The sequence below is a fragment of the Carettochelys insculpta genome, chromosome 1 (genome assembly GCF_033958435.1).
Source record: "Carettochelys insculpta isolate YL-2023 chromosome 1, ASM3395843v1, whole genome shotgun sequence".
Lineage (NCBI taxonomy): Eukaryota > Metazoa > Chordata > Testudines > Carettochelyidae > Carettochelys > Carettochelys insculpta.
The window spans coordinates 291,551,792-291,577,607 of NC_134137.1; the positions used below are offsets into that span (position 1 = coordinate 291,551,792).

The 25,816-nt window shown below is 42.0% G+C and overlaps 1 protein-coding gene across 2 annotated transcripts in view; it reads left to right on the top strand.

The window, feature by feature from the left end:
- The first annotated feature begins 828 nt into the window (after positions 1 to 828).
- CDK17 (cyclin dependent kinase 17) overlaps positions 829 to 25,816 on the top strand; it is a 199,610-nt gene continuing 174,622 nt past the window's right edge. Inside the window, exon 1 of one of the 2 annotated variants that reach the window (XM_075011569.1) lies at positions 829 to 1,230. The gene's annotated coding sequence lies outside the window, so the exon portion shown is untranslated. Of the gene's footprint in view, positions 1,231 to 1,405; positions 1,506 to 25,816 lie in introns of those variants that run through there. The other variant, XM_075011560.1, reaches the window with a different exon arrangement.

Consider the following 25,816-nt stretch of genomic DNA (forward strand, 5'->3'; position numbering starts at 1 on the left):
AACAGATTTTTCAGAGCATGAGCTTTCGTGGGCAAAGACCCATTCTATCAGCTGCATCTAGCTGATTAGCAGAGCACCCACAGCTTGGTTTTAGTTTCTACTGGTGGTGCACGTTCACCCATGCCTTGGTGCACATAGAAAAAATATTCCACACATGGGTGGAAAAGATTAGAGGGCTCATTGGGAAGTTTCCTCTGTGGAGAAGGACCTACTCCCTTTTCCACGAAGCGTGTATGCTACCTGGAGTCGAGGAGGAAGCCGCTTCTCCTGAGCACGTGTGTAAAGGGGATGTTCTGAAGAAGGTCTGCATCCTTACCTGTAATGGGTGGGGGGTGGGGGGTGGAGAAAAGCCGAGGACGCTATTCCATGTGTATTTGGGAGACTGCCTTGGAGGGAGCAACACCTTCTCCTGGGTAGGAAGGGATGGGGGAGGGGTCGCTTTTGGGGAGATGCACGGAAGCCCCTTTCTGTGTGTGTGTCTTTCTGAGCAGTCCCCCTTCCGGCGGAGGGGGGGGGAGGAGTGTGCGTACGTACGTGTCCGGGGAAAGCCCCTTTCAGGGGGGAGGTGTGCGGGGGGGGCGCTTTCCGGGGGGTGTAGAGAGGGTATAGCGGGTTGCCGCTCTCAGGGGCCAGGGGGACCCTGCGGCGGGGCGGGTCACGTCACTTGCCGCCTTACCATAGTAACAGCAGGCGCTGCGCATAGGTCTCCCGGGCCCCGGGACCGGACGGGCTCGCCCGCGGCCGCCATAGCCGCTAGGTGTCGCCCTGGCCCAGCTCTCACTCGGCCCCTCCTGCGCTGTCTCCGCGCCAGTGGCTGGGAGCAGGGTACAGGCACAGGCGTCGCGCCGCGGCCGGCTCCTCGGCAGCCAGGCTCACCCCTGCCCGTCAGCACCGCGCCCCCGGCAGCAGCTTCCCGCAGAGCCGAGCCGAGCCGAGCGGCCCCCCTCCGGGGAGCGGCCTGCGTGTGCTCTGGGGCTGCCGCCGCAGCAGCGGGGCCGGGAGCCGCGGAGGCGGCGGCGGCGCGGGGAGCAGCCATGTTGGAGCGGGGAGTAAAGTGACTCTCCGCGGGGACGGGAAGCGGCCGGGGCCCGCAGCGCCTGAGCGGAGGAAGCGGCGGAGTGAGTGGGGCTCGGCTCCCGGAGGCGGGTGCGTCCGGCCGCGCGGAGGAGGAGCAGGCGGAGGGGGAGGCAGTGCCCCTCAGCCCGGACCAGCGGAGACCCGGCGCTGCTGGTGAGTCGCGGCTGCCCGTTGTCCCTTCTCCCCAGGGCGGGCCGCGCGGGGGACGGGCAGGGGGCTGGGCCCGGGCAGGGGGCTCTGGCGCCCGGGAGCGACCCCAGCGCGGGGAGGCTGTCAGGGCCGCGCGGGGACGGGGCAGCCAGGAGGTCACCATCGCGGAGACCCGGCCCCGGCGCCCCTCCTCCGTTTCCGGGATGCGTCTGCGGCAGGCGAGCGGGTCCGGGCGGGGGCCCCGGGGCTGCCTGGAGGTGACGACGCGAAGACGCTAAGTAGGGCAGCCGGGCGCCGCGGGAGCGGGACGGGGGAGATGGGCGAGTGGCGGGGCTGCGGCTTTGCGTGTTGGCGAAGGAGGCATGAAGGGAAAGTGGATTGTTCCCGTGAGCGCCTCGGCCAGTGCCTGTGATGGGGATTTTATGCACGAGCTCCCCGCCCCCGCCGCCCCCGTGAAAGATGTTTCTCTCCCCTTCCAGTCCCCACGCGCGTGACAGAGGCGCTCACGTTGCGGGGGTTTCTGCTCCTTACTCTCTCCTCGAGACTGCAGGGTTTTTGACATACGCTTTGGGAAGGGCTTGCAAACGCTTGGCTGTACGGGCGCTTCCTGACCCTGAACGGCCGTGAACTCCCTCCCTCCCGCTGTCTCTTTTCTCTCTGAGATAGGTGGTGTCATAGATGCAGCCTGAGCAAAACAGCTCTTCCCCCACAAAAAGGGGGAAACTACTTGGCATGAATCACATGGGGAAGGAATGTCATCACACTTTCTATAATAGAATTCACAACAGTGCTTCTCAAACTCCTTTGCTGGCCTTGATGCCTTTTATCTCTTCTCTCGGCAGTAATTTTGGACGTTGGAAAGAATAGAAAAGTTGCTCTGAATTTGGTACTGTCCTTGACACCTTGTTTATGACAGTTAACAATATTGCCAGTGTTGTGAGGAAAGTGACAGAGGCATATTAGGCTAGGTCAAAGAATTCCTTTCAGAAGCTCTGTGTGATTCCCTCCTCCTCTACTTGATCCAAGAGGACCAAAAAAAAAAAAAGCAAAAACTCCCCCACCAGACATCTAACTGTAGTCACTCAGGTTTGGATGTGTGGTGGTGTGATAAATGTTCATGCTAGTTTGTAATTTTTTTTTCATTGCACTCATTTGAGTTAGAGAGCTACTTGTCCTGAAACAGGAGGTTAAGAACTTGGATGGTTTGGGTCAGATTAAGGCATTTACGGAAGCTAGGACTTGGTACTGCATTTGGATTTATTTTTATATAGTTATAGTTCAGAAAATAGAGCAGCATATGCATTGAAGAGGTTTGATATATTGAGATGTGCTTTGTTGAAATCACCATGCTCTGATTTTGTGACATATATGCATATTTCTGCTAATGACTGGAGATAAACTGTTTTGCCTAATTAACATTAAAATACCAAATATAACTTCAGTTATTAAACTAAGTCTGTAAAAAATTTTGTATTTTCACTTGGAAGGACATGATATAGAAGTAGTTATCACATTATACTGGCAGAAGGTCATTGAACTTTCAGAAAAAAAAAAGGCATAGTTTTTATTTTGGTGTACCTATTTAAATAATAGTATTTTGCAGTGTAGACTCCAGATTGTGAGCTCTCAATCAGGAGACCATGCCATGTAGTTCCATGTCCTGCAAGTTCTTTTCCACTCATGAGCACGGATGGCTGTAGAAAGCCCCACAATAGTCAGTGGGATCATAACAGAGAGGTAGCGGTGTTAGTCTGGACTCCAACATAAGAAAGCATCAGAAATGTAGTACTTTAAAGACTAACAAAATGATTTATTTGGTGATGAGCTTTCTTGGGACAGACCCACTTTTTCAGATCGATCTCATTTCCAATACAGACTGACAGAGGACCAAAAAAAAATTGCTATAAAAACTGACAAATCAAATACATAGGAGGGGGATGAGGGGCGAGGGGATGTTAATTGTCCTGCCTGAGATAATCACAAGCATCCAAGGTAGGGAAGCAGTCCTTGTAATGTATGAGGTAATTGATGTCTCTTCATACCACCTGCTAATGTGTCGAATTTGAATATGAATTCCAGCTCACAAATTTCTTGCTCTAATCTGTTTATAATTTTTTTTTTTTTTGCTCCAGGATACACATTCTCTGGTCTTTAACAGAATGGCCCACTCCATTGAAGTGTTCACTGACTGGCTTATGTGTATGGAGTTTCTTGATGTCTGCTCTTTGTCCATTTATTCTATGGTGAAGGTTTTGGCCAGTCTGTCAAATGTACATAGTGGCAGGGCATTGTTGGCACATAATGGCATATCTAATGTTGCTGGAAGTGCACCAGAATATGCCTTTGATCTTGTAACTAACATGGTTAAATCCAGTGATGGTATCCCCAGAATAAATATGTGGACAAAGGTGGCAGCAAGGTTTGTTGCAAGGAAGAGTTCCAGTGGTGTTGCCTGTGATTGCTGGTGAGAATCTTTTTTAGGTTAGGAGGTTGTTTATAGGAAGCACAGGCCTGTCACCTAGGGCCTTCTGGAAAGCAGCATCATGATTCAGAATAGGTTATAGGTTTTTAATGATGTGTTGCAGGGGTTTGAATTGGGAGCCATAGGTGATGACAAGTGGTGTTCTGTTATTGATCTTCGGGGGCCTATCTTGAAGTAGCTGGTTTCTGAGTATTTGTCTGGCCCTGTCAGTTTGTTTTCTTACTTCTCCCAGTGGGTAATTAAGTTTTATGAATGCTTGGTAGAGGTCTTGTAGTTTTCGGTCTCTGTCAGTAGGATCAGAGCAGATGCAACTGTATTTAAGGGCTTGACTGTAAACGATGGATCGTGTGGTGTGTCCTGGATTGGAAGCTGGAGGCGTGTAGGTAAGTGTAGCAGTCAGTGGGTTTCCAGTAGAGAGTGACGTTGATGTGGCTATCAGTAATTTGTACTGTGGTATCCAGGAAACGTACTTCTCATGTGGAATAGTCAAGGCTGAGATTGATTGTAGGATCCAGGTTGTTAAAATCTCTATGGAATACTTCCAGAGTCTCTTTACTGTGGGTCCAAATCGTAAAGATGTCATCAACGTAGCATAAGTAAAGGAGGGATAACAGGGAACAAAAGCCAAGGAATCACTGTTCTAAGTCAGCCATGAAAATGTTAGCATACTGTGGGGCCATGTGGGTGCCCATAGCAGTGCTGCTAATCTGGAGGTATAACTTGTCCTCAAGTTGGAAACAGTTGCGGGTGAGAGCAAAGTTACATAGGTCAGTCACCAGATTTGCTCTGGTAATATCAGGGATTGTATTATTGATAGCTTTTAGTCCATCTTCAAGTGGAATATTGGTGTAGAGAGCCTCTACATCCATAGCGGCAAGGATGGAATTGTTGGAAAGGTTTCCAATGTTTTGTAATTTCCTCAGGAAGTCAGTGGTATCTCAGAGATAGCTAGAAGTGCTGGTGGCGTAGGGTTTTAGGAGGGAGTCTACATCGATGGACAGTCCAGTAGTAAAGGTCCCAATACCTGAAGTGATAGGGCATCCTGGGGTTTCAGGTTTGTGGATTTTATGCAGTAAATAGAATAATCCAGTTCCGGGCTCAGGTGGTGTGTCTGAGTGAATTTGGTCTATAGTAGAGGCAGGGAGTTCTGTACTTACAAATATCAGTCTGTATTGGAAATTAGATTGATCTGATGAAGTGGGTCTGTGCCATGAAAGCTCATCACTGTGACAGTGCGGGCAGAATCGCGGGTGATGAAACCCCCCGCTGACCCCGCACGAGCAATCTGTTCGGATCCCCACAGGGCCTCAGACGAGGGCACAGAGGAGCCGGCAGAAAGCCCGCCCAAGGGCCGCTCCGCTCCTCCGCAGACCAACCCCACCCACCTCCGGCAGGGGGCCTAAGACACAACGCCAGAGACCGGGGAAGAAGCTGACCACTGGCAGGGTAGGAACTGGCAAGGGATTGCTTGTGACGAGGGTAAAGCACGAAGAGGAAGGTTATAATAAACAACAATTATATTTATTAACGCCAACGATAATTAACAGGTCAACAATATAATAATTAAACTACTACTTTATAACTACCACTCTATATGCTATCTTATTTACCTAGGTTTTAACTTACAATGAGTATAGTTAAGGGTCCCATTGATGAAGCCACTTTGAGACTTCCCTTGCTAAATACAAGGACAAAAAGTTTAATGAGCCCTTTTGCCTTCTCCGAGCAATATGGGGGGGTTTAATTTGCCCCCCTCAATTACCCTGGGTAACTGGGTAGGTTACCCTATTGGATACCTCACGGTCCAGCCGAACAAGGCTCCTTTCCCACTGGCTTATTCAGTGGGGCTTGGAGAAAAAAGGGGAAAAGGAGAGAAGTAGGAAAAAAGAGGTAAAAGGGAATATAACTATGGGGATTTAACTTAACAAGTTTAACTATGGGCTTTGTTAAACAAATGTGCGGCCCAGATAATGGTTTTTTGTTAGATTTAAGCTCACGAAGCCCGGTTTAAAAGTCAGAAAGTTAGTATTCCGGGATGTGGGGTTTTACGTGTCCGTGTGGTCCGTTGGTCGAGTCCGGTAGTCACGTCTAGTGGTGGAAGGCTGAGGCGGTGACAGCGAGGGCGGTGGTGCTGCGTGAGTCGCAGACCTTGAGCCTCAGTTGGAATGGGCGCAGTACCCCACCCTATTGATGGGGCCAGTTCGTCCCACCCCACGTCCGCTCTCAGCCTGTTGTTGGCGGCGAGATCGAAGGTGCCGCAGTGATTTATGTGGCAGACCCTGGGTGCTAAGGGGTGAGGGCGCAGTATCCCACCCTAAAGGGTTATCTGCCTAAGCTCTTTTAGAGAGGGTTATTTCCAGAATGATTTCAAGCAAAATGCCTCAGCAGAGCGGACTCTGCTGGGCGGCTGCAGAACTGCAGGCTCTGGAGACAGGAGCTCTTCGCAAATCAGGAGCTCTTCACAAAGTCTTCTGAAGCAGCTGGCAGGCTGGGCGAATGGGAATGGACTAACCCCCGAGCGCTGCGGGGCGCCGCCTTATATTTCCTGTACTCATGAATATTTATGATTACATTAGCATACGAAAGTTCTGAGGGGCCTGTTTTCAATCAGGTCCCTCTCCAGGAGCTGCCTTACCTTTGACCAATAAGGGACCTGGATTTTGAAATTCATGATTTGAAATGTCTGTGAGTTCAGGTTACCGGTAAAACCAACCGACACAGAGTGACCGTTACTGGGGCTGCTAACTGGCAGCCTATGTACCTTTTAGAGTCTACCTGCCCCTGTGATGATATTAATGGCCCAAGGCTTGTTTCCCCTGGCCCACGGGGACGATTATGCCCAAGGGATGAAAAATCCCTGACACACTGAACACATCATTTTGTTAGTTTTTAAAGTAATAGTCAGTGGGGTTCTATGTGGATAAAAAGGTACCTCCACGTGGAGCAGCTTGTAGAACTGTTTAACATCATGGTAGAGATTAGACGGTTTCATCTCTTCTGTAAGTGGAGGATATGGTGTCTTCACTGACCTTTTATTATGTAAAAGAACAGATATAATCTTTTTGCAAGTAGTAAGCAAGTACATTCAAAATATTGTGGAATATTCTTTTTATAGTTTGCATTGATAACAAAATTGCTTTGTTTTCTTACCGACCCTTACTTTAATTTCTGTAAATCTTATGAGTCTGGGAAAACATGATACAGTAAACTTTCATATCTGGCATTCCATCATTTGGAACTCTCAAATAACTGTCAATTTAACCATAAATTAATTTAGTTATGTTTTCCATAAGTACAGTATAGTGAAAGTAAATACATATAACTACAAACAGAGAGGTACCTGTGTTAGTCCGTATTCCAACAAAACAAAACAGCAAAAGTGTAGCACTTGAAAGACTAACAAAATGATTTATTGGGTGATGAGCTTTCATGGGACAGACCCACTTCATCAGATCAATCTCATTTCCAGTACAGACTGACGTAAGAACAGAGGACCAAAAAAATTGCCAGGCACTTAACATCCCCCCTCCTTGATCCCCCTCCTTCAATCGTATTTGATTTATCAGTTTTTATGGCAATATTTTTTGATCCTCTGTACTTATAAATGTCAGTCTGTATTTGCAATGAGATTGATCTGATGAAGTAGGTCTGTCCCACAAAAGCTCATCACCGAATAAATCGTTCTGTTAGTCTTTAAAGTGCTACATTTCTGACAAATAGATACAGTACACACTATAAGTTTACAGTGTACAGTACTCCTGTGGGTAAATTAAATACTCTGCCTACATTTTTGTTTGTTAATTGATTTTGTTTTTCTTTAGTCTTATGCATTGCTAGGTATACCTCTCTATTATCCAGAATATTTGAATATCCAGCAGCCTTCTGGTCCTGGTACTGCCAGATATGAAAGAGTTTACTGTAGCCGGTTAGTGTGATTGTTACACGTTAAAATTCTGTGTGACTATATTGATGAACGGTGGTACTTCTAGAATAGAATTGTGCTGATTTTTTTTAATGGATTAACAAATTTTAAATCCCACTGATTTCTTAAAATACTGTCTGCTGCTAAAAGAAAAAAATGGGCTTTTTATTGTATAATACAGTCACGTCTGTTCCAAGCAGTCTTAATAAAACTAGGTTCAGTGTAATGTATTTAAACAGCCCAACCTGAAAAGTGCACCTTTCTTTTCAAGATGGAAAAATAAATGATTTATTCAGAAAAGGGTAGCTTAGAGAGGGAGTCAATGGATTCACTATATTAAGCTTTGCTTTACAAATACTCTTTTTTTTTCTTGTTTTCCCTTTCTGGTGAGAACATCGGAAACCATGGTAATTTCACACACTTTTTAGATTTTACTCAAAAACAGCTAAACAACTCTTTAAAAAGTGCATGGCTCGTGGCTGATATTTTATAATGCCCCAAATCCAGGATTTATCATGGAAATACGGTTCCTAGTTCAAATGTTGTTGCTGAATCATGGTAAACCTATTGGCTATGTCTGCACTAGCCCAAAACTTCGAAATGGCCGTGCAAATGGCCATTTCAAAGTTTACTAATGAAGCACTGAAATACATATTCAGCGCCTCGTTAGAATGCCGGCAGCCGCAGTACTTCGAAATTGACGTGGCTCATCCAGACAGGGCTTCTTTTCAAAAGGACCCCGTCAACTTCGAAATCCCCTTATTTCTAACAGCAGATAGGAATAAGGGGATTTCGAAGTTGGTGGGGCTCTTTTGAAAAAGAGCTCCGTCTGGACAAGCCACACGGCGGCAAGCCGTGTCAATTTCGAAGTGCCGTGGCTGCCAGCATTCTAATGAGGCGCTGAATATGTATTTCAGCACTTCATTAGTAAACTTTGAAATGGCCATTTGCACGGCCATTTCGAAGTTTTGGGCTAGTGTAGACATAGCCATTATGTATTATAAATCATTTAAAATGTTTTTATTTGTCCTCGCTCCCATTCTCTGTCCTCTTCTCCACATGAGATTATTTTTTGAACAGGTGTTAATGAAGGGTCATACATACTTAACATAGAATCTTAAGTGTTTGCTTGTATGCTTTTTATACACACAAAACCTTATACTCTTTACATTTAATTAGGGACAATTGGGTATCAAATTCTGTGACATTTATGTGTTTCTGTTAAAGCTTCAAAGGCTTACAAATATATAGTGAAAAAGTTTGCCCTACTTAAAAATGTGGCATAAAATGAACTTGGTCAAGATGTTCTAGGAACTTAACAAAATATATCTGTGTTTCATAGCTGCTGCCTGCTTGTGGAGTGAGCTTTGATGCTTCATTGGCCAAAACTTCACATTTACACTTCAAACTATAAATAATCATCTGTACTTAAATCAGTACACTTCTGTTATCTTGATTAAACTGCCTCAGTAATAATGCTAGCAGATGTTAATTTCCTCTGCTCCTGTTAATGGAGGTGTTAACTTCAAAGTTCAGTTGAAACCACTTAATTAAGGAAACTTTTAAACATCAGCTTAAGCCCAAAACGTGGGGTCATGATACTTAGCCATTGATGTTGACTCTTGCAATGGAAGGGAAAAGGCCATGGTTAGAATCAGCCTATCAATTCAGTGCACAAAAATTGGGGAAAAATCAGCTTCTATTTAATTTAGTTATAACAGGAATGTGTCTTTAATTAAAGTATAATGTAGCCAGTTTGCCTCAAAATAACCTTGATTAGGGGGTTTGGTTTGTGGTTTTTGAAGAGTGTAGTTTTCTTGACAGATTACAAGTGATATGTTAGTTGCATAATGGAGGTGGCTTTATAATGGAGTAGATCTGTATTTTGGTAGACTTGTATTGGAAATGTGGAGCAAGCTGAAGAAAGGAGGCTGTCTCGTAAAGGTGATTTTGAATGCAGATTGCACTGTACTTGCTGTCCCCATTCCCATTCCTCTTAACTTTATTGCAGAGCATCAGTGGTTTTGGAGCAAAGTGTGAAGTCATGCAAAAATATACTTGCAGACCAGGACCAGACAGAGTAATAGATATTTGTAGAATTTAACGGTAGAAGAGTCTACTAGATATTCTAGTCTGACTTCCTCTATGTCACATCAGCACCACCCATCATTTCGACACTAACCCAGGAGTGGGCAATAATTTTTGATGAAGGGGCTACTCCAAGAATTTGGAAAGTGGTCAAGTGCCGCATGTGTCCATGGTATTAATTAAAAGGTGCATGGCTTGTGATGTAGGTTGGGTGCAGAATGGAGCTGGGGATAAGTGATTGCAGGGGTGTCTGTAGGGCCTGGGAGGGAGTTTGGATGAAGGAGGTGGTTGTGACCTGGAGCAGGGGCTGGGAAGCATGAAGGCATGCCGAGGTTTGGGTGTGACCGAGGGCAGGAGACTGGATATAGGGGTTTGGATTGTGACCTAGGGAAAAAGGGGGGTTGTGACCTGGGGCAGGGGACTGGGGTGCAGGTGGAGGTGTACTGGTTTGGGTTGTGATCTGGTGCAGGGTGTGGGAGTGGGTATGGGTACAGGAGGGGGCAGAGCATTTGGGTTACATGGGGTAGCATGGCAGGAGTTGGGAGGCAGAGAGTTGGAGGGAAGGGCTGGCTCTGCCTGGGAGACTTATGTGTGTGGCTCCCAGCCAGCTGCTCTGCAGCAGGCTCTTTGCCTGCTGTAGTCCAAGACCACTCAAAACTGCTCCCTGTTTCCTGTAGCGCTCTGCTCCAGACTCCAATGGGAGGCTTTGCACGTTGCTCCCGCCTCTCAGCAAAATCTGTGAGCTCCTGTTGGTGGGTAAGATGGCCAGTGGGAGTTGAGATATTTTGCAAGCGGGTGAGAGCGTCACTTGAAGCCTCCCGCTCACTCCTGGCATCTTGAGCAGAGAGCTACAGGTAGTGGGAAGCCGCTTAAAGTAGCCTCTGGCTGCTCTGTCCCTGAGGCGGCCTGCAGGCCGTATCTTGCTCACCCTTGCACTAAACCCAACAACCCAAGTTAGACCAGAGTATTACAGCTCACAGGAGACGAGACTGTTCTGTGCCATAGGCAATGAATGGGAGATACTAGGGTGCATTGAAGTGCTTAGTCAGTCTGGAAGCATAAGAATGCTATTTATATTAAATTATGGAAATCAGAGGTGGAAAAGACCAGTTAGGTCATTTAATTATCCACCTGCCAATACAGGATCCTTGCCTTATGCTTTCCTTTGCATTGATCAGTTCCATCATAAAGAGTTTGTCTTAGGGCTCTGCCCATTCATTGGAGATGATTCAGTACTTAGATCCTTTCAATATGGGAGAAAGAATCATCAACGTGAAGTTCTCTGGCATATTTAGGGGTTTTGAGTTCTTACACATTTTTAAATTATTAGAAAACTTGGGTCTTTATAGAACAGTATATTAACATAGGTCTCAACAAAGGAGCTTGGAGGAACTGATCTGAGGAAACTTTACAAGCTCAGTGGTTGGCTTGGTCAGGTAACACCTGGGCCTGTGGCAGGGGGAAAAAAGGGAGAGATAATTGTCTACCTAACTTAATCTGGAAAAAAAAAGCCAATTATAAATGGGAGTGTAATTGAGCATAAATGAATGAAATTATGCAAGGAAAAACTTGATGAACCTTAGGAAAGTTTCTAAACAAATATACTTTGGGGTCCTAAAAACATAGCTATGTCTCTGCATGGGTGTTTGTGTTGTAGCTTATTTTAACGTTAGCATGTATGAAAACACATTGTACTATAATCATGTTGCAGGAACAGGCTGATCTTGAAGAAGGTTTTAATCTATTCTTTTTTTAGGAAGATATTTGTCTTTTTCAGGCATGAAACAGGTTTTTTGTTTTGTTTTACAAGAGAGATACAAAAATTAATACAATGAGCAGAACATTTATATACCTTTATTATTGATGTAATGGTAAAAGAATACTAACACACGTCTTTTGCTTTGTGCTTTTTATTTTCCTTTTCCTACAGTAAGTAGGCTTTAATAGATGTTGCATTTTAGAGTTTTTCTTATGTTCCCCTTTATTTTGTTTTACTTCTAATCCACTCCTTGCAATTATACTTCTTTCCACAGCCCCAGCTGGTGTTTTCAAATACTGGTAGAACAGTTACAATCTCTTGTCACTTTCCCCTCACTCAAATGATGTATTATGTGTTAATTTTTAAAATAAAGATTGGATGATTTTCTAAAAAGATGGTCTGGTTTAAACGGATTCAATGAGGGGTATCCTATGGCCTAAAGTCAGATTATATTATGGTCTTCACAATCAGTGGGGAAAAAAAAACAACGTAACTACCAAGAAGCATAAGATACTATTTCTGGCCTCACCTTAACTCAGCAGCTAGTAAATCAAAGCAACAGTAATATATATTCAGCATCATCCCCTCTGCCTGTTCCTTCCCAGACCCTATCCCAGACTCTTGTTTAAATGGCTTTTGCAGCATGCCTGAAAGCCATTCATTACTTTCTCTCTCTCTGAACTTGTGTTCAGCATCTCTTAATTCATTATTATGTGAATTTGCATTACATTTGTATTATTTTGGATGAAAGGAGAGAATAACTCTTATGGTTGGCTCTTGCGAACAGTGCCAATCTATCTTCACTGCTGTTTTCTTGTGCGATAGAGAAGCATATTCTCTCTGATCTGTGATGGGATACTGCTGCTACAGTCAAATTGTATTTTTCGATATGACATCACATTGGCTGTGGCCGCAGTAGCCCCTCCTTCTGGAGGGGCTATAGTAATGTGGCACTTCGAGGTATGCTAATGAGGCTCTGCTATGAATATGCAGTGACTCATTAGCATAATGGCAGCCGTGCGTGTTTCGAAACTGCCGGTTTCTGAAATGCTGGTGCCCGTGTAGCTGGGGGGCCTTTCGAAATCAGGGAGTCATTTCGAAAGGCCCCCTGGCTACACAGGCGGCTGTGTTTGAAAACCGGCAGTTTGGAAGCGCGCATGGCCACTATTATGTTAATGACGTGCTGCATATTCAGAGCAGTGCCTCATTAGCATATCTCAAAATGTCACATTACCGTGGCCACCGCCATTGCAAGAGCTCGTCTAAATTGCTGTTCACAGTAACTATTATTTCCAATTATTTCCCTCCTATGATTTTTTTCCTGTTCAATAGCACTTTTCCATGTTGAATTTCATTTTATTTCCTGCTAAACTTTCTAACCTCTGGAAGTCCTTTTGTGTACTTTCTTTGTCTCCGTTTGTGTTCTACATCTCTTAAGTTGTTATGTTAATTTATATTAATATTCTTGCACGCAGGAGTGAGTCCAGCTCTCCTTCAAAACAGAATTTACTTAAGGAATAACCCTGTTGGGAGAGAAAATTACATCATCCTATCCTAAGACGGGCACCTAGTATGGGCTGGGGATAAAGAATCCTGCCCAAAATGGTGCTTGAACTGCTGTTGGGTGGGAATGGAGGAAAGTTAATGAAGTGTGGGTGAAAGGGATTTCTGCAGCCTGTAGTATCCTACCAGTAGAGCCCCACTTGGTACACGTTTGGCATGATTCCTTTCAAGTCATTGCCACAGTTCAGCACAACTTCATTTGCATCTTCCTTTAGTGGTTTAGTAAGGAGACACACTACTCAGCAATTGACTTTCTGAATATAGATGTGTATGTCTCCCTTCAGAGTGTAGTATTTTCAGGCCATTCAGTCCACTGCCTTCTCTGTGTAACTCCCAGCACGGACTGGTTGCCCAAGGATACCTCTTTCTCTTTAGAGATGTAATTGCTACAGTTATAAGGTATACATCACACAGAGCTGGAAGGGACCTCAGGAGGTCTTTGGGTACTGTCCCCTGCCCTCTTGGCAGGACCCAAGCACCATCCCTGACAGACTTTTTTTTTTAAATCTGTTTGCCCCAGACCCCTAAACGGCCTCCTCTAGGATTGAACTCACAACCATGGGTTTAGCAGGCCAATGTTCGAACCGCTGAGCTCCCCCACCCAACTTTTTGTGCAAATGTACTTTATTCATTACAGAGAAAATATAGTATAAAATAACCTATGCACATGCTAATAAAATTCACCAGGATTGACTGCAGCCCTTACATGAACTCTGTAGGTTGTCTTTCAATTCACTGTCCAAGAGGACTCCTTTGTGGTCATAGATTCATCATAGCTGTAGTTCAGAATAAGCACTCAGTTCTTCTAGCCCTGCACTGAGGTTTGGGGGTCCTCACTGGACCAGAAGGTCCACTGGATCAGAAGAAAATCTGAGACAATTTAAAACCAGTCTGTTTCTCCAAAAACCTTTCCTTTGTCTTTTGGTCTCTGGTGAATTCAGTTTGATCTAGTATATACATACCTCTCCAGGGAGGATGACTTCAAAGGACTGATAATGCAAGAGACACTTAGCATCTCCACTCCCTACTAGAGAAGGAACATACAATTCCATTTTTAATACAACGTAATCCGAAGGTATCAACCCTAAATCAATAAAGTTAACTTAATTCAGGAAAGTTCATTCCAGATGCAGGAAATTATCAGTCTGTTAGAAACACAATTTTTACACCAGCTGAAGGCATGCCCCCACATGTCTGTACTGATAATGTTTCTTTATCCCACAGCTGCTTCTCTCTTCAGCAGCTGTCCCTTCTTCTCCTGCCTTTTCCAGACTCCTTCATAAGCCATGATGTTTTGGAGGGAGCCTAAGTGTCCCTCATAGTAGCTGCAGGTTCTTGTTGATGAAGTATATCCTGACTCCAAAATTTTGAAAACATGTAACTGAGACTTGTTCACTTTCAAAAACACAAAACAAAGCAAAAGGATGGGACACAGCAATCCAGGGCTCTGGGTACCTTCATTATGTTTTGAACTTAAACTACTTCACTAAAACATAACTGGGCTGAGAGCCTGCATGTTTCCTGTGGTTATGTGTGAAAAGGGTTTGCAAAATTAATTTGAGAAAAACAGAAGCATGAAATAGCTTGTAAGGCCTGTAATTAAAATAAAAGAAGAATTTTTGAATAGTTGTTGATGTAAAATACGAAGTGTAACTCTAAAGAATTGAAGGTATTTTAAGAACATAAAATATGATGTGAAGTCAGTTGGAGCTGAAGTCATGATACAATTAAAACATTCAAAATATCCAAGAACTAAAAAGTATTTGTTCTCAGTTTCATTTAATAAAGCTCTGGTGTAGAGCTTATATCTAACATAAAACACAAATCTTTTGATCTTCTTTAGTTGTAGGATTTGGGTACGTCTAGTGTGATGTTACCCAAGCTTCAGTATAGACTTATGAACAACTGTGTCCCCTCAGGTTTCTAATCTGGCACGTCTTTTATACTCCTTTACTATGAGAGCTATGCAACTCCTGGTCTACCCACACATCATTTCCAGCATGTAAATTAATCCCAGTTGTATTGTATAGTAGAACCTCAGAGTTAACAAACACCAGAGTTATGAACTGGCTGGTTGACCACACACTTCATTGGAGTTAGCTTAAAGTAAGCAATCAGGCAGAAGAGAAGAGGAAGAAAAAAGCAAATTGTGTAAAGTACAGTACTGTGGTTAAATGTAAATTGCCAAAAATGGACAGTTAAAAAAAAACAAAAGACTTGACAAGGTAAGGGAACTGTCTATGCTTGTTTAATTTAAATTAAGGTGGTTAAAAGCTACATTTGTTCCCTTTGTAATGTTTTAAAGTTGTATTAAGCCAATATTCCATTATGAACTTTTGAAAAGTTTTGTTAAGAGTTAAGGATAACGAGCCTGGTGGATAGGGGAGAAGCAGTGGAGGTGGTATACCTAGACTTTAGTAAGGCATTTGATACACTCTTGTATGATATTCTTATCAATAAACTAGGCAAATACAACTTAGATGGGTCTACTCTAAGGTTGGTGCAAAACTGGCTGGATAACCGTACTCAGAGAGTAGTTCTTAATGGTTCTCAATCCTGCTGGAAAAGTATAACAAGTGGGGTTCCACAGTGGTCTGTTTTGGGACAAGTTCTGTTCCGTATCTTCATCAATGATTTAGATATTGGCATAGAAAGTACACTTATTAAGTTTGCAGATGATACCAAGCTGGTAGGAGTTGCAACGGCTTTGGAGGATAGGGTCATAATTCAAAATGATCTGGATAAATTGGAGAAATGGTCTGAGGTAAACAGGCTGAAGTTTAATAAGGGCAAATGTAAAGTGCTCCACTTGGGAAGGAACAATCAGTTTCACACATACAGAATGGGGAAGAGACTGTCTACGAAGGAGTATGTCAGAGAGGGATCTAGGGGTGATAGTGGACCACAAGCTAAATATGAGTCAACAGTGTGATGCTGTTGCAAAAAAAGCAAACATGATTCTGGGATGCATTAACAGGTGTGTTGAGAACAAGACACAAGAAGTCATTCTTCCGCCCTACTCTGTGCTGGTTAGGCCTCAGCTGGAGTATTGTGTCCAGTTCTAGGCACTGCATTTCAAGAAAGATGTGGAGAAATTGAAGAGGGTCCAGAAAAGAGCAACAAGGATGATCAAAGGTTAGAGAACATGACCTATGAAGAAAGGCTGAAAGAACTGGGCTTGTTTAGTTTGGAAAAAAGAAGATTTGGGGCGGGGGGAGGGACCATGATAGCGGTTTTCAGGTTGCTAAAAAGGAGTCAAAAGGAGGAGGGAGAAAACTTGTTCTTCTTGGCCTCTGAGGATAGAACAAGAAGCAAAGGACTTAAACTGCAGTCAGGGAGGTTTAGGTTGGACATTAGGAAAAAGTTCCTAACTGTCAGGGTGGTCGAACAGTGGAATAAATTGCCAAGGAGGTTGTGGAATCTCTATCTCTGGAGATATTTAAGAACAGGTTAGATAAATGTCTCTCAGGGATGGTCTAGACAGAACTTGGTCCTGGCATGAAGGTAGGGGGCTGGACTCAATGATCTCTGAAGGTCCCTTCCAGTCCTAGCATTCTGTGAAGAACATTTTAGAGTTACAAACAACCTCTGTTCCCTAGATGTTCATAACTCTGAGGTTCTGCTGTATGAGTAAAATAGCTAGAATCTGAACACTCTTGAACTGCACTGCAGAGCAACACCAGCAGATTACCAGTCTCAGATTTACCCCAGAAATGCACATCTTGTACTGCCCAGCTCTCTCCAGAACTATACGAACTCATACAAAGTTCATCATTTTAATAATAGAATATATGTGCAGTTTCCTGTTATTCCAGATGAAGCTTCCCAAACACTGCAATCCAAACACACTAATTTAGATTAAAACAATAAAACAAATGTGTTAACTACAGAAAGATGGATTCTAAGTGGCTACAAGTAATGAACTTTAAAAGTCAAAATTGTTTATAAGATAAAAATAAAACAGAAGTATTGCCTAACAACACGTTAAGTGGATTCAAAACAAAGGCTTCAGCAGTCTTACTGGTTGAATTTCTTTCAATCAGCATCCTTCCTCCAGTGTGATATTGTTCCAAGCATAGAGAGAAAAAGAGAGTATTGGGAGCTCTCCCTTCTTTCAGTTTTCTACTTGAGAATCGCCTCCAACTGAGATTCATGAGACAGAAAGTCTGTGTGGATGGGAACCACAAGTTGTTTCTTTTGCCAAGAATTAGATTTTTGCTCACGCCTTCTTTCCTGCTGAAGAACTGCATATCTACAAGTGACTTATCTGCCTAGTATAGACCTGCCTTAAAGTGGTGTTCCATTTGATTTTTTTGATAACTGACTGAGATGCCAGATAGCTTTTGTCTCTGGACAACTGGTGTGTTACTGCTCTTCAGACTTGAAACATGTCTTAGTAACATTGCACAGGAGAATCTTATAATTTTGCATGCAATGTTGCCACACATATTTTACCATGACAGTAATGCTCAGCAATTTGTGGGTTTTCAAATGATAATGCAGAAGACATACCTAGTATAAAATTTACAGTAGTTCTCCTGTTAAAAGGTAACAGAGAAGTAGCCATGTTAGTCTGTACTCCAACAAAACAAAACAGCAGAAATGTAGCACTTTCTAGACTAGACGGACCCACTTCATCAGATCAATCTCATTTCCAATACAGACTGACATTTATAAGTAAAGTCGACCAAAAAAAATATTTACAATAAAAACTGACACGGGGGGGGCCTGGGGGTGGGGGGGGGATGTTCAGTGTCCTGCCTGAGATAATTACAAGCATCAAAGGAAGGGAAGCAGTCCTTGTAACGTGTGAGGTAATTGATGTCTCTGTTCCTACCACATGTTAATGTGTCGAATTTGAATATGAATTCCAAATCACAAATTTCTCACTCTAATCGGTTTTTCAATTCTTTTTCCTCCAGGGCACAAATTCTCAGGTCTTTAACAGAATGGCCCACTCCATTGAAGTGTTCACTGACCGGCTTATGTGTATTGAGTTTCTTGATGTCTGCTCTTTGTCCATTTATTCTATGGTGAAGGTTTTGGCCAGTCTGTCCAATGTACATAGTGGCAGGGCATTGTTGGCACATAATTGCATATATAATGTTGCTGGAAGTACACGGGAATGTGCCTTTGATCTTGTAACTAACATGGTTAAGTCTAGTGTTGGTATCCCCAGAATAAGTATTAAAACAAAAAGCAGTCAAGTAGCACTTTAAAGACTTGCAAAATAGTTTATTAGGTGAGCTTTCGTGGGACAGACCCACTTCTTCAGACCATAGCCAGACCAGCAATATTGAGTCTGTTCTGGTCTGGCTATGGTCTGAAGAAGTGGGTCTGTCCCATGAAAGCTCACCTAATAAACTATTTTGCTAGTCTTTAAAGTGCTACTTGACTGCTTTTTGTTTTGATAGTGTATAGACTAGCACAGCTTCCTCTCTGTTACTACAGAATAAGTATGTGGACAAAGGTGGCGGCAGGGTTTGTTGCAAGGAAAAGATCCAGCATTCGTGTTACTGTGGTGTAGCCTGTGATTGCTGGTGAGAATCCTCCTTAGGTTAGGAGGTTGTCTGTAGGAAAGGACAGGCCTGTCACCTAGGGCTTTCTGGAGTGCAGCATCATGGTCCAGAATGGGATGTAGGTTTTTAATGTGGCATTGTTAAAGGGATAAATATAGAGATGCAGACTTTCACAATCAACGTAGTCTTGTCAGGGAACCTCTCCACCCAAGTCAACAGACTCAGACTCGTGGGACTCATGCTACTGTTGTAAAAATAGCTGTCGAGACAGCACTTTGAAACTGTGGCTTGGACTCTGAAGCTAGCTCTCTTCCAGAGGTTTCAGAACCTGAGCTCCAGCCTGAACTACAATTTTGAAGTGCTGTCCACTCAGCTATTTTTAGAGCATTAGCATGAGTCCTGCAAAACCAAATCTGTAGACCTGTACTTGGAGGCTTTCCTGTTGCAGGCTGTGTAGATGTCTGCTTTGACAAGATTTTTAATACTTATTAGAACTTTCATTGGTTAGTAGTTCCTTGCTTATAATTGAGTATGTATTTGCGCGGTGTGCATAAATATATGGGAGGAGGAGATTCCAATTTGAAATGATAAAATCCATTTGATTGTTAACATGTCATGTCAGACTTTGAAATTTCATTTGTTTGTACCAAAGTGAAGCTGAATCCTTAATTTAAATTTCAAAAATAAAAATAGTAAACATGCTGCCTAATCTAGTGAAGAAGGTGGGGGTCATGCTTAAACTGGGGAAAAAAAATGCCACTCAAATTGTCTTCTGTCCTTAAGTTTATGGCATTGTAAAAATAAATTCTTCTATCTGTATCAGATTTTAGTTGCAGTGAACAGTGGCATTTAAGTAATTGAACAGGAGGGAAGTTTCATTCTCAAATACTATACAGAAATTAAAATTTTATGATAAATCTTTAATTATTATTTTAAATTGTGAAGTAGCTATTTAAACATGTTAAGGGTTTTCCATGTAAATGCTCAACAGATCAATTTATGTCCCTCTTCCCTTGCATCTTACTGAAGGAGTAGGGAAACTGAGCTCAGGCCTGTAGTGCCTAGCCCTGTTCCATCCCTGATAAAGTTTTAGTTCTGCACTTGTGTGGGTGGGACCAAACTCTATTATAACTGGGTTTTAAAACAGCTAGACTCGCACTAATCTATCTTTAAATTACCATTCTTAGAAAACTTTTTAAATGTGGTTCCATTGCTTGTGTAAAAGCACAGTATAGAAGATACTCCAATCACAGGATTTTGCTCTGGCATCAGAAGTGAATCAAGCTAGAAATAACTTTTTAAGGTACACCTCGAACCTCTGTAATCTGGCATTCTCTTGTCCGGCAACATCTGTAATCTGGCATGATTTTAGTTAGGCAGGTGACCACTTATCATGGGCATGGCCGAGTTTCACATGGACCCACAAAGCTCGTTTACAGCCACCATTATTTTGTGGTTTATGTGGAGGATTTGGTTGTATTGGCTTTATTGTTCAAACTAATAAACATCAGCATTTAAGACCTTCATATATAATGGTAGATATTAACTTTCTAATGTTATCAGTTATTAAATGCTCCTTTGCCAAGAAATCCTGCAAAAGATGTGGCCAGAATAACTTAATGTGAGGAAAGTGGAGTGTAAACTGACTCTGGAGAAAAGATAAACTTCTCTGAAATAAGTATAGATTAAAATAAGAATTTTATAGATATTTTCTTCTTGTTTCACCTTTTACTAACATGTTTTCTCATTTGAACCTGATCATATAAAAAGTCCCATAACAGCTATATGTGTACACACATGCATGTGTATACAGAGAAAAGTAATTAAGAAACCAGCTTGGCCAGTTAGACAGCTTTCAAGAAACTGAATAGTGTACCCTAAAGTGTAAGTCTTGAGATCTGTATGTGAAAGCTTTGTTTTTATGTGAGCTGGCACTTTTTTACCAATTATCTGGTAAGTTCAGTGCTTTTTTTGTGCTGGTAATGCTGGCACTCGGTGCTGGCACCTCAGCAGCCCCAGCCATGGGATAAGCTGTGGAATGGGGGGAAACCTGCCGAGTACCAGCACCCTGCCTTTTTTTAAATAACAAAAAGGCATTGAATAAGTTAATTGCAGGCAGTGCCCTTTTTGTTTTTTGAAAAAAGAAAAACGAGGTGTTGGTACTGAGTAGGCTTCCAGCACCCCCCTGTCAATCCCATGGCTGGGGCAGTTACGTACTGGCACAAAAAAAAGCACTGATTGCGAATATTGTGATAGAATGGAAGGTTTGGCCCATAGTTGTTGAGAAAGAGGATGTTAAGGCCCCAGTTCTCCAAAGATTTGTGCACATGCTTGATTTTAAGATCATAGATTAATATTTGCAATGCTGGAGCATAAGTAAATATATTATTATATTAATGAGGTGTGTAGAACTCCATTGGGGAAGAAGGAAGCTGAGTGTCACTAAGCTGTTTTTTGAAAATTAGTAATATTTGAAACCTGAAGCACATGATCTGAAACTGAGAAGGCCAGGTAGGAAGAGTTCAGAAGAAATTTCTTGTTGCAAAACCGGAACAGACTACAATAGAAAGTAAACAGGTGAAATTTCCGCTATGAACAAATGCCAAAGGAACACAGTGGACATCTTAAGCTGTACAATATTCCTTTTTCTGACTAAAAGAGTAGACCTAGAGGTAGATGTAGGAAATTTTTCAGTGTTAGATTCATCCTGAAATAAAATGGGATCTCAATTATAATACTTTAAATTATGCAGTTTCTGAAAATTACTTCTCTTATGTCTATAGGCCAATGAACATAATGTAGTTAAAAGTAAAAGTTCAGTGATACAGTATTAAAAGTTTAGGATTCTTCATGGTATTTTATTACTTTTGTCTACAGGCTGGATTTATTACGGCAGTGAAGCCAAATATTTAAAAGCTTAAGCTATTTACCTTCAGGATTAAATAAAATAAACAGCTTATGATGCTCCCATTTGAACTAGTCTGAGTATTTTTTAAACTGCTGCTTGTAATTCTGGATTGTTTATCGGGGAATGCAGTTAGTAGTTTTAAGAAAGGAGCTAAATTATATGCTGTTTGTTTACAGAAAACTTGCAACATTGTTTAGCAGGTAATCTAAAAGCAAAATATCTGCTCATTAGCCCCCACCCTCCAAAATAGATTTAGGGTACTGTGAAAAGGCGTTGAACATGAAACCTTATTTTTCTTTGTGCTAAGAAGGGGCAAAGCAGCATAATTAAAATTTTTGTTCATTAAGATTATGCCTTCTTTTTTAAATTATGCGCTCAGAATAGCAACAGCAAATAGTTTTTGTTTAATCACCTCACTTTAATATTTCATGCAGTAAAGCATTTTATTTTTAGTGTGACTGTTTATAAGGCTTCTTAAAATTATGTTTCTCTTCTGCTGATATGTATGGGAGTTGTGTAGTATGCTTAAATAACAGATTTAGGTCCTCAGTTTATAGAAATATGTGGGTTAATCCAGAAGATAAATTCACAGTAAAAATTATTTGTATTCATAAATTGAAGTCATAGGTGGCTGGAAGTTCTTTCTAGACCTTTTACATCTTCTGAAATAATTAAATTCTTAAGTTTCACAGGGAAGATGTATCTCTTGCTGTTTTCAGCCATAACAAATACTCGAGCACTATTTCAGTATCATTCAGAAATGTAAAATGCTGCTGAGCTTTAACATCTATATTTAATAAGGTAAAACTATAACAAAAATGCATTTAAATTATTAAAGCAGCTAATTAAAACAGTCATTTTAGGCCTGTTTCTGCAAGTGCTCTCCTCCATGAAATCTCCTTTACTTTAGTGGGACCACTCATGTCAGTAAGCCTGACTATACCTAGTAAGTATTAGAAGTATTGGATCCTTAATTATGCAGTAGGGCTTCCCTCTTCCTTCTTCATTTCTGTTTGTTGGTTTTTCTGTGAGTGAAAGTTTTGCTCAGTAGAGTAATATTGTATTAATTTAAATGTGGAATGTTTGTTAGTTGAGCAGTCTGTTTTCAGTCAATTTGCAAATGTAAGTTTTTAATGAATTTTATCGTTGCACAGTAACTTCAAATTAAGATTTCAGAATCTGATACAAATTATCTGTTCTGTTGTTTTTAAGAAATGATTTATAACATCTTAACTTGTACTGCCCTTGGCTAGAAACTTTAGAAAAGATGGGCCCTGTTTCTCTGAAGACTGAAGTGAATACTTAATTTTAGGTTGATATTTATCACTGACTTTTAATGAGACCATTCTAAACAAGTTGCATATAAACATGACTCTGCAGGATTTGGGCCATAGCATGGACAGCTCAACAGTTCTTTCAGATTTCACAAAACTCATTTTTATAATAGTCTGAATGTAAACAGTGATTCTCTTTTATGTTCGTGGGCAATAGAAAGGGCTTTGAGAGTTAATTTGCTTAGCGTGGGCCAGATAATTTCTGACTTTAATTACTCCAGTAGGTTTTTGTTATTGTTGTGATGATTATTTTGGAATACAGTAAAGTTTTTTCCTTTTACATATCAGTCAATTTTCATGTTTAACAATTTTGTCCAATATATTCAGAAATAGTGATTTTGAGTGCCTCAATTATGTGCCTGTGTTCAAAATCCTCGAACATATCTAATTGTAATGGGTTGAGTGCTGAGCACTTTCTGAAAATTAGTCCCCTAGGGAATGTTACCTTCTGAAGGACTACAAATGGAGGTCGTAACTAGTAGTGACTTTTGGAAGTCTTCATACGAAAGGTTTTAAAAAAAGCTGTACTCTGACGAATGAAAATCTAGTGGTGTTCCATATTTGTATAATAACCTGGATCAAATATGCACAAATAAGAAGATAGTTTTTCTAAATGCCAGTTCTGCAGACTCACTGATTTTTGGGAGCCCATCTCAGTTCTTGTTATGCATCATAGTCAGTAAGAGAAATTGTGCGATACAGAATTGCCCCTTAAGTCTTATCTACTGCATACGTCTGATGAAGTCTGATGAAGGAATGCCTAACATAGTGAATGCTAGTGGGAGAGTGGTAGGTTTGGAAGTTGAAATGAAAAAAAGAACAAGTTAAAAATCACTTAGAAAAATTAGATGTCTGCAAGTCACCAGGGCCTGATGAAATGCATCCTAGAATACTCAAGGAACTGATAGAGGAGGTATCTGAGCCTTTATCTATCATCTTTGGAAAATCAGGGGAGACAGGAGAAATTCCAGAAGACTGGAAAAGGGCAATTATAGTGCCCATCTATAAAAAGGGGAATAAGAATAACCCAGGAAACTACAGGCCAGTCAGCTTAACTTCTGTGTCAGGAAAGATTGTGGAGCAGGTAATTAAAGAAATCATCTGCAAGCACTTGGAAGGTGGTAAGGTGATAGGGAACAACCAGCACGGATTTATACAGAACAAATCATGTCAAACCAATCTGATAACCAATCTGATAACTTGATAGGATAACAAGCTTTGTGGACAGGGGAGAAAGGGTAGATGTGTCATATCTAGACTTCAGTAAAGCACGTGATACGGTCTTGCATGGTATTCTTACTAAATAAACTGGGCAAATACAATTTAGATGAGGCTGCTATAAGGTGGGTGCATAACTAGCTGGATAACCATACTCAGAGAGTAATTCTTAATGGTTCTCAATCCTGCTGGAAAAGTATAACAAGTGGGGTTCCATAGGGGTCTGTGTTAGGACCGGTTCTGTTCAATATCTTCCTCAATTATTTAGATATTGGCATAGAAAGTACGCTTATTAAGTTTGCAGATGATACCAAGCCGGGATGGTTTGCAACGGCTTTGGAGGATAGGGTCATAATTCAAAATGATCTGGATAAATTGGAGAAATGGTCTGAGGTAAACAGGCTGAAGTTTAATAAGGGCAAATGTAAAGTGCTCCACTTGGGAAGGAACAATCAGTTTCACACATACAGAATGGGGAAGAGACTGTCTACGAAGGAGTATGTCAGAGAAGGATCTAGGGGTGATAGTGGACCACAAGCTAAATATGAGTCAACAGTGTGATGCTGTTGCAAAAAAAGCAAACATGATTCTGGGATGCATTAACAGGTGTGTTGAGAACAAGACACAAGAAGTCATTCTTCCGCCCTACTCTGTGCTGGTTAGGCCTCAGCTGGAGTATTGTGTCCAGTTCGAGGCACCGCAGTTCAAGAAAGATGTGGAGAAATTGGAGAGGGTCCAGAAAAGAGTGACAAGAATGATTAAAGGTTTAGAGAATCTGACCTATGAGGAAAGGCTGAAAGAACTGGGCTTGTTTAATTTGGAAAAGAGAATATTGAGGGGCATCATGATAGCGGTTTTCAGGTATCTAAAAGGGTGTCATAAGGAGGAGGGAGAAAACTTGTTCTTTTTGGCCTCTGAGAATAGAAAAAGAAGCAATGGACGTCAACTGCAGCAAGGGAGGTTTAGGTTGGACATGAGGAAAAAATTCCTAACTGTCAGGGTGGTCAAACAGTGGAATAAATTGCCAAGGGAGGTGTTAGAATCTCCATCGCTGGAGATATTTAAGAACAGGTTAGATAGATGTCTCTCGGGGATGGTCTAGACAGTACTTGGTCCTGCCATTAGGGCAGGGGGCTGGACTCAATGGCCTCTTGAGGTCCCTTCCAGTTCTAATATTCTATGATTCTGTGATCAGTTTGTATAGTTAAAGTGGTACACTATGAGGAATGGAATCAAATATATTCTCTCTGGTAGTTTGGCTATGTAGGGCTGCCAGGGTACTCTAGAAAACTTTGTCACAAGGAACAGGACTGTGACGAGTCTGGGAGGAAAATTGCAAAGAAGAAAATTACATTGTTACATAATCACATTTGTGAATAAAACCACACCTTAAGATAATGTATTCAGTATAAAATATTTTTTTCTTCAGAGGTTTAAAGTGAATGAATACAAGATGGTGGATTTTTTTAAGCATCCTTGATAAATAATTACAGTAATCCCTCAGTTTACACAGAGGTTACATTCTGGGCAACCGCCACATAAATTGAATTTTGTTTAAATTGTGGGGGTTGGGTGAGCGGGCAGCTGGGGAATGTGGGGGGACAGCCACACAGAGAAATGGGGAGCCTAGTGCACAGACAGCTGCTTTCAGTAACAGTTTTCTCAGCCGTGCTGCAAACCTCTGTCTGTGTGCTGGGCTCCCCAGCAGGAAACCGCTCCTGTCAGGGGCAGCAAGAGTCAGGCTGCTGCCGCGACAGAAACAATTTCCCCACTCTTGTCAGGGACAGCAGCCTGAC